Raw genomic sequence first — 9,632 nt, 5'->3', positions numbered from 1 at the left:
TGTGCAGTAAATGAATAGTTATTGTCCACAGAAGTATCCCTACTGAATTTCATGGACCTGCACAAACAAAAACATTGGTGCCAATGACTCAGAATTGATGCTGTCTAAAAAAAAAAAGGGGGGGGGGGTGATGGAGAAAAAAAAAAAAGTTACCAAACGATGTTAATAGTTTTTACTTAGTGCATAGTTTTTAAGGTATGAATTGACATTTACTTAGACTTAATTCTGTAGCACTCTGAAAACCTCTAAACATCTTGGAAGAGACAACTGTCACAGCTTTCGTACATCTTAGTGAGGATAATACATTACACTGCTGGATTGGGCCAGTGCGTGCTAAGTGAAATAATCCTGCCCTGGACAAGAAGTGAATCACTAGATCAGCAAATGCTTAAAAAGTAAGTAGAAATGTGAATTATGTATAGAATTGTGTTCCACAGCTGCAAAGATTGAGCAGTACAGCAAAGATTACAGGAATTTTCCTTGGTTTTAGTAGGAAATTAGGTGTTTCCTCTTTATTCTGCCATGAAATGTAAAAAACCAAATTTGCCAAAGCCAACTGTATATCATTATTTTCCTGGGTGAGCCAACACATGCACCTAATTGTACTTTTACGTTGCATTTTTTCATGTCTTCAGTCCTTGAACTTCATATACATATATCAATTCTCAGATGAGTTACGTATTAGTTTATAACTAAAAATCAATGTTGAGCATGTCTTGGAAAGTCTTGAACTTTTTCAGACACCAGGGGAAGCAATGTAAAGTCAACTATGGTCAAGGATGCTCACTACCTAACAAAGTTGGCCCCAAGGACAAAAATCAGTTCTTAACCAACATCCATGAAAATGGTGAAAATAATTTGGCTGGTGTCAGCCCTGTATACAAAGAATTTGATTTTGCCAAGACTTGTGCACTCATCTGTCTTCACCCACTTGAACAGCTCTTGTGGCTGCTCATTTGAGTGAATCTAATCTGTTTAATCTTTGCCAGATTGGTACTTAAATGAGTATTTAAAATAAAAATAATCAGTTTTCTTAAGTTTCAATCCCATTTTCAATCAGTGCTCTGGAATTTCAGCTAGCGGAAATCTAGTAGACCCACAATATGCATTGAAATACATATGTTGCATTTAGTGCTGTACAATATTTTCTTCTTTGTTGAAGGGACTTCCCCCACCTCCACATCTCTCCTTGCAAAGATTTTGCATCCTACATATAGGCTGAGAGTGATAAGAGAGGAGTATGTCATGCTCCAACATGTGCCACTTTTCAAAAATTGTATGTGGGCTTAGGCTGCCAACAAGCAGTCTGAACTTGTACTTTACTTGTTTCTGCAGGTTTTATAAGCCTGTTCATGGAAATATTTAATGTAGACTAAATACTTATTTATAGCAACCTTGGATTTAGTTGCTAGAGGTGTCATATACAGATAATGTGGAAGTTTTGAGGCCTAGTCTTTGGGGGTGCTCAGCACTTCCCAGGACCCAGCCATCTACCGAGGCATGGTATGTGCAGCAGAACTGTACAAGTAAGACTTGTCCAAGTAGGTAGAGATCAAAATTAAGTATAAGTGGCAATGCTCTATTCTAGGTTGCAAACTGGCATTTCAAGCATGGCTAAATTGTGTCTGAACTCTATTAAGACACCTTTTGGGTAGATGCAAGAACTCAGAATTGATGATTCAGGGACAAATGGCCGGATTTGTTAATGAAGTCAAAACAGCACTATAAAAAAAAATCAACCACTCCCAGTCCCCCCAGTAAGAAAGCAAATTAAACTAGTACAATTCTGTTGGAATGTTCTGAAACCCCTCTGCATTTCTCTGCATCTTTGTACGGTCTCCATGCCTATAGAGGAATATTTGCTTGTTTGGATAATAGTAGGATTATGGCTCAATGTTGTGATGGGAACTTTGCTGTTTGCAAAGTGCCCATAGTGCTAAGAATTACCAGGACTTTTAAAGGCTATATAGGTAAGGAGAACAGCAGAGCAGCACAAACCTGTCTTTGTACTCTTAGGAAGCTGTGTCAGAAACTAATTCTCTGCTCATCCTTGCTGAAGGAGAAGACAATTGGTGAGTCGGGCTATGGGTGGAACGGTTTCATCCGTGATGCAGCTTCCTTAATGGCAGTTTGCTCCAAAATTAAATAGTCTTGACGTTGTCGAGACTGGAGTTTTGACAAGCTTCAGAGTGTATTCTGGAGTTTTGACAAGTTTAAAAGTATTTTCTGTACTGAACAACATTTTCTGCTGTCTTCTATCACAAAGTAACAAGCGGCGCATGGTCTGGACAATACTGGCCAGTGTGTACCCTGTCAGCTGAGCGGGGCTGACTGCGGCTGTCGGAGGGTGTCAGGGGCCCTCCCGGCGCGGGTGGCTGCGCTCGGGGGCGGCCCGGCCCGGCCGCGGCGGGAGCAGCGCCGGGCTCCGGCCGCTCCGAGGGCGGGACCTTCGTGATGCACCGGTGCTGGGGTGCTCGTTCATACCGCGGCTTGTACTTAGCGTCCGGTATTGCGGACGAGTGCAGACGGAATTATCTGACGTGATGTGCCGGCTGCTTTGCCTGTGTGTCAGCGCAGACGCCCGGCAGCTGGTGCTGCTCCGGGCCGGGGCAGGGCGGGGCAGGGCGCGCTGGCCGGAGCCGCCCGTGAGGGGGGGGGGGGGCTGCCGCCGTCGTGCCCCCTGGCCCCGCTCACGGCTGCGGCTCCGCTCCCCGCGCGAGGGCTCCGCGGCGGGGCGGGGCGGGCGCGAGCGGCCGTCGCGGCGCCGTCCCCGCCCCGCGCCCAATGGCGGCCGGGCACCGCCCCCCGCTCCGCCCCGCCCCGCCCCGCCCCGTCCCGCCGTGTGCGCGGCGCTGCCGCGCCATGGGGTTACTCGCGGGCTGGGGGCCGGCCGGGCGGCTGGGCGCCTCCTCCTCCTCCTCCTCCTCCGCTGCCGCCGCCTCCCGCGCACCGCGGGCCGGGCAGTAGTGGCCGGCGCTGGGCGGCCTCGGTGAGGGCTGCTGTGCTGTCCCGTCCCCTCCCGGCCGACCGGCGCCGCCGTGCCCATGGCGTAGCCGCGCTGCTGCGTGCCTGCCCCCGCGGGACGCGGCGTGGACAGAGCTGCTGCCAGGTGGGTGCGGCGGCCGCGACCCCCACCCCGTCGGCGGGCGGCCCGGGCCGGGCGGAGGCGCCGGGCGGAGGCGCCGGGCGCCCCGCAGTAATGCGCCAGGCGTTGGGGCGGGTGCGGGGTGTGCTCCACGCGACATGTCACCCTGAGCGGGGGCAGCAGCGGGCGGCAGTGGCGGGAGGGTCCCGGCTCGGGAGTGCGGGACCTGCGAGAGGCTGACACGAGCGGTGGGCGCCTGTGCGGTGCGGAGCGCTGGAAGCGGCTCGCCCGTGCGGGCTCCGCGGGGGAATGAAGCGGGGAGCAGTGCGGGAGGCTTGGGGCAAGTGATGGCTGCAGGTGTCCCAGCGAAACGCCTCTGGGTCAGGCTGGTCGGTGCGTGCTGGGCCAAGTGACTCACAGTGAAACCCGTTAGAGGTGCTAAGGCGGCTGTGCGTGTCGGGGTCATTGTACCTGCAACGAGGCCAGCTGGGAGTGTAGTAATGCACCCGCAGAGTGTGGATTCAGCGCATGTGAGAATGCTACAAAGGCCAGCATCATGTCACTTCGTTACAGTTTCACTGAGGAGTTGCTGACCTATGGGATTTGCCGTTGTACATTTTGCAGGGGGTGTACTGGAGTTGAATCACTGCAGCTTTCCGAGCACATCTCTCCTAGCAATAACAAAAATATGCCATCAAAGTTACATGTAAATGAAGTAACTTTTTAAACTTTCCTCAGTTCCAGATGCACTTGTAATTCCAAAGTTATTGTCATTGAAGTCAAATGGTACGGGGGATGATACTTCTTGTCTTTTTCAAAGTAAAGGACTTCAAGTATAGCTGTGTGTGCGGTTACACCTTTTCCACTTGATGTGGATGTAACTAGATGTAAATCTGTTTATCTCAGTTCTATTAAGCTGTAGCTATTATACTTTAATTGCCATCATTTATTATTTTCTTCTCAAACGTATGGTCGTCAGCATAGTTCAGCTTTTACGAAAACCTCGATAGAGTTTGTAACCTATGAGAAAGAGACTTGGATGAATGAGTGCCATGATTTTGTTCTCAGAAAAAAATTTTCTTGGTTGGGTCTGTATTTATACCAAACTAAGTATTTACTTAATTTTTTATTTTTTTTTTTTTTTATGAGGCCAAACAGGCTGATATTAGACCCCCTCTGGGGAGAAAACCCAAAGGGAGAGAGCCATTTGTGCTCTAATTGTAGGACCAGTTATGTTCCACTCATAGTGACCTGGAGCACTTGTTGCCATCATGGTCTCACATGTGGAAGACTTTAAAACTACATATGTAAATATAACTTCTTCCAAAGACAAAATCTATTTGTTTATCACTTCTTGCTGGGAATACTTTCTTCCCCTTGCAGTCCAGATTTCTTCCAAGAATGCTAGGGACAACGTGAGTTGGTAGCTGGGTTTTAATTAGCGCTGCACTGGTGTCAAAGTATTTCCAACAAATGTTAGCAAAATGTTAGTGGAAGATGCTTATTCATTTGAAAGCTCCGGTTTAATGCATGGAAGCTTAGAGGGCTTGAATTCTAGCTGAGGAGGAGCTGCCCTTGTTCGGATGCAGACCTGGGCCAACACCAACCAGTCAGCATTCCCATCTAGCTGGGGGAGGAAGGGAGGGACGGGTGTTGGAGGGGGGGCAGGTTGTTGGCTTCTTTCAGTGAAGAGTCCTTTACTCTGAAACTTGCTTCCCCCAATTGTTTGCTATAGTCCAACACTGTTAAGTTTAAAGTGACACTTCGATTTTTTTCTTCTTTTTACCATGCTTTCTCTCTCTGCCAAGGTCTTGTTTGGGTGTTAATTCTGGTGGATGTTTTGTGTGTCCAGAGCATCACCTAGTCAGAGTATGTTAATGATATCCACCATGGGTGTGACTTCTTTTAAAAAGAAAGTTTCAATTTTTGTTCACTGGCATGCAAAACATATTTTAAGATCCCAGCATCTTGATGCCTACCTCTAGGAACAGTGTTTGGAAGTTAATTGCTAAACCAGCAGGGGGAACACAAAACTTTCTGTCGGTGAAGTCTCTCTTCCTACCACAGTTGCAACTTGTTAAAACTTTGGGCCTGTGATTTTGATAGTATTTCTTTAGAAGATGAATATCAATTTGCTTGGGGGAAAAAAAGAAAACAACCATACATTGGAAAAAATGCATTAGTTCTGAATTCTTGTTTATTCGTTTGCTCTAGCAGGCATGTCTCCCACTCTTCTGAATGGTATTTTTGTTGTATTAGCCAGAACTGAACTTGAAAAAAACATTGGAGGTTTATTTAAGTGAAATATCTCTTTGAAGATGAGTTAATTAAACCCAAGAAATTATATTTTGAGTAATCCCATAAAATTTTAGATAATGAGCTAGACAAAATATTTTCACAGTTAAACTACTACTGTATTGCTTTTGTGATTGTATATAGAAATCTTGAGAGCTAAAGCTGAGTCACAAAAGTTGTATTCTCACAAGAAACTATTCCTAGTATTTAGGGTTTCCATAAGAGAGAATATTTTTAGATATTCTCTTAGGTTTTAAGAAGTCATTACTAGCTTATTTTTGTAAAGGTCAACTGACGCTCCCAGCACAGATCAATAATGCTTTTTCTTTTTGATTTGTATTGGTGTAACAATTGATGATGTCTTTCGCGCCAGGAATGCTGATTGTAAAGGCAGTTGCAAAAGAAGGTTATCTGGATGACTTGCATTGATCCATATTGCTTTCTAGGCTGTGAAGTCTGATGCAGGCAAATGACAAACACTTAAGTTATATAAACGGATTGCTGAATGCTAAGTGAAGAATGGGAATTTGCAGCATGTCAGCTATTCCCCAGTAAGAGCCAGGGAACGGGCCCTTGCCCTGCAGTAAATGCGAGGTATCTTGCTGCTTATACCTGGGGTTGAGCTGTCTTTCACTGATGGTGGAGTAAAAACATGCCTGGGAGCACTTGCCACAGAGTAGCTGAATTGCTACTTGTGAGTGGTAACAATTGTATATTCTCCTAGCATTAGGTCTTAGAGCAAGGGGAGACAAAATATAGTTCAATTGATATTAACAGTCCTGGGTCAGGTTTAAAAGAAGAGATGTAAGCTCCTCTGCCTCTGGAATGGCACTGACGGCATACTGAGGTACTAAATGAATCTTCTTTCCATTGTTTCAGTGACCAGAAATGTATATATTCTAATGGCCACGCATTCTTCTCTAATAGCATTATCTGAAGTTGCCGAATACTGAAGGAGCAAAAGGATGTATCTTAAGTAAACCTTGGTGATCTCCCTCTTCCATCACTTTTGTGGAAACTTTCTCCCCTGTACAGTTCTCGGAGATGCTAAAGTACATAGTTGGTAAAATCAAAGTGAGATTTCTTTTTTAATGTTACTTGAAAATAGCACTAAAGCTTTGCCTAAGTTGACTTAGGGTTCTTCCGTTTGATATCTCCAGTAATATTCTGCTAACATTTAAGACATTAATTATCAAGTCTTGGGCAGTTTATGTAGATCTCAAAAAATACTCGGTGGGATACAGCTTGCAAATATCTTTGCAATCACATTACTTTTGATCTCATTCCACAAAATATTTGTGTATTATAAACAGGCATTACTTCTATAGCAGTAATATTTGTGGTGATTAACAGCGGTATGCTAGTTTCTAGCCACTTCATGAATAGAAGTGTGTTTTGCTATAAAAACGTACTAGCAAGAAAGTAGTGCAATTGGAACTGCTTTATCCATAACTGTGGATTCACATTTTTATGTGCTGGCAGTCATCCAATAGAGCAACATTTCTTTCGCTGTTACAGCAACAATTAACTCTATGGTAGCCAAAATGAAACAGATTTACCCATCTCTGGAAATCACGGAAAGAGGGACTTTAAAGCTGCTACTTAGTGTATATATCCCATATTTTTTAAATTTCCACTCTGACAAAGCAGATTTTTTTAAAAGAACATCCTTTATGACCTTGAGTATCTGAATAGTCAGTAGAGAACATTTTATATACTGCATTGTGTTATATTATTGTATTGTACTGCTTAAAAATAATTTTCTAGTAATATGCTAGTTTATGATGTATTTATAATGAAATAAATGAATTTACTGAGGGAAATGTGAAAATAATTATTTCATATTCTGTGGATAGTAGTTTAACATGAGACATATCTGTTTATTGCTAACAAATTCAATTCTATTTAACACTTCTCTTTAATGGTCTGTCTAATTTCAATACACTAGTTGGCCAAGTTTAGATTTTTTTTTCTGTTGTAATATGTTCTAAGATCTCAGGAGTCAGCTGGGAAGGGCGCCTCTTTTAAAAAAGTTTAGTTGTGACATTGCAAGGAATCTGTTTAGATTGCAGGAGAATAGCTTATCTAGAGGTCATGGGTCTGGAACAGGTTAATTACAGAGCTAATGTATAGATTGATTTTCTGCAGAGAAGGCAGTAGAGGCTGCTATATATAAGGTATCATTCATGATTCTGAAAAAGAATGGCAATTCACACTCTGATTTCCTTTGTAAGCATAAGCATTTTCTGTTAGAAATTAGTGAAGGTTGTGTGAATCAGGGACAAAAAAAAAATAATCTCAAAGTATCCAGTGAGCTTACTGTATAGTATAGATCTGCTGAATGCATGTATTTCTTTGCCAAGAAGGTAGAGGTGGAATGGGGACCAATATATCCTTTTTTTGTGATTTGTAGAAGTATTTTTTTTTTTTTAGACTATAGCTGCATTTGACACAATGTGATTGAGAACTATGGTAGTATTTTATCATCAAAGCAATACTTTGGTTTTGACAGTGACTTGAGTGAAGCAAAATTCTGTTTTGATTTAAAAACCAGCTATTATGTATGGTATTTGAAAACATAGGCCTTTTCTTATATTAAGGCTATTACATTAATGGACCAAGTCACTCCTCCAGTAAGTACAGGTTGTGTTATGTAATGAATTAGTTCCTCCCTCCAGTGTTTAAAATGTCAAATATTTCTGAATACTTCACAGAATCACAGAATTGTCTAGGTTGGAAGAGACCTTGAAGATCATCAAGTCCAACCATTAACCTAACATTGACAGTTCCCAACTACACCACATCCCTCAGCGCTATGTCAACCCGACTCTTAAACCCCTCCAGGGATGGGGACTCCACCACCTCCCCGGGCAGCCCATTCCAACGCCCAACAACCCCTTCTGGAAAGAAATACTTCCTGACATCTAGTCTAAACCTTCCCTGGTGCAACTTTAGGCCATTCCCTCTTGTCCTATCACTTATTACTTGGTTAAATAGACTCATCCCCAGCTCTCTGCAACCTCCTTTCAGGTAGCTGTAGAGGGCGATGAGGTCTCCCCTCAGACTCCTCTTCTCCAGACTAAACACCCCCAGTTCCCTCAGCCGCTCCTCGTACGACCTGTGCTCCAGATCCTGCACCAGCTTTGTTGCCCTTCTCTGGACACGCTCAAGTAATTCAATGTTCTTTTTGTAGTGAGGGGCCCAAAACTGAACACAGGAATCGAGGTGCAGCCTCACCAGTGTGGTGTACAGGGTTAAGATCCCTTCCCTGTCCCTGCCTGCCACGCTATTTCTGATGTAAACTTGTAGATCTGGTGGTTTGGTTTGCTCCGGTGATGAGGTGTAGTGATTTTCTTGTGGCATACAAGATGCACAAATTATTTATATGAATATAGGAATTTATTGTGGCCTTCCATCTCCCTAAACTTGTGTTTGAACATTTTTACAGTCTTCCTGTGTATATGTAATATGAAGTAATGAAAGGCAGGAAATTCTATAGGGCAAAAATTATATGGGAGTATATCTCCATTCTGAGTGGAACATGCCAGTGATGCATATCTTAGTTGAAATAAATCCTCATCATTGTGCTTATAAATGATAGTTTTTATGAAAAAAGTTGTGCCTCAACCTGAATGTGTTTCTCTGCTCGACGAATTAAACTACACTGGTTATTTGGCAGACAATTAGGGAGAGTGTAGATTACTCCTACACAAAGGAAAGCTCCTTTTGACTCATTCTTTTAACTGTGTGGCACTTTAAGGTCTTCCCTATTTGTGTGGGAGAAGTTTCCTATCTTATAGATGTGTATCTGAAAATTTAGTGGCTACCAGCTAACTTTTGATAAACGTGTTTATCTTGTGTTCTTGTTTAGCAACTGAAGAAATAATCTATTAATCTACCTGCTTTCTAGAGTATGCCTTATTCTAGAGAGCAAAATTCAATACATACTTCTTTTGGTGTTGTTTTTTCCCCAAATACTTACATCTTATAGTATCTTATGGCCAGTAGTAGTAGTGGGGAGGGCTGATTTGTATCACCTTGTACAATTCCCATGTAATGGGAAAAGCTGCTTTTCAATCCTGTTCAATTTGCTGACACTCCCATGCCCCAAAAGGATGGCATCCTTATATAGCAAATTTCTGCTTAATGCTATAGTCTTGGTTTTCATTATTACCCCTTTTGGGTGTTTCACAATTATCCCAGAGAATTTTGAGTATTTGTAGGCCATGATTTCACAAACACTTCTCTAAAT

General features: G+C 43.3%; 1 protein-coding gene across 2 annotated transcripts in view; it reads left to right on the top strand.

Annotated features, from left to right (window-relative positions):
- The first annotated feature begins 2,887 nt into the window (after window positions 1-2,887).
- TGFBR3 (transforming growth factor beta receptor 3) overlaps window positions 2,888-9,632 on the top strand; it is a 127,009-nt gene continuing 120,264 nt past the window's right edge. For both annotated transcript variants that reach the window (XM_074906555.1, XM_074906554.1), the window contains exon 1: window positions 2,888-3,109. The gene's annotated coding sequence lies outside the window, so the exon portion shown is untranslated. The remainder of the gene's footprint in view (window positions 3,110-9,632) is intronic.

Source organism: Athene noctua, chromosome 5 (assembly GCF_965140245.1).
Source record: "Athene noctua chromosome 5, bAthNoc1.hap1.1, whole genome shotgun sequence".
In the NCBI taxonomy this organism is placed as follows: domain Eukaryota; kingdom Metazoa; phylum Chordata; class Aves; order Strigiformes; family Strigidae; genus Athene; species Athene noctua.
The sequence above is the reverse complement of the archived record's forward strand: the minus strand, read 5'-3'. Positions and strand labels throughout refer to the sequence as shown.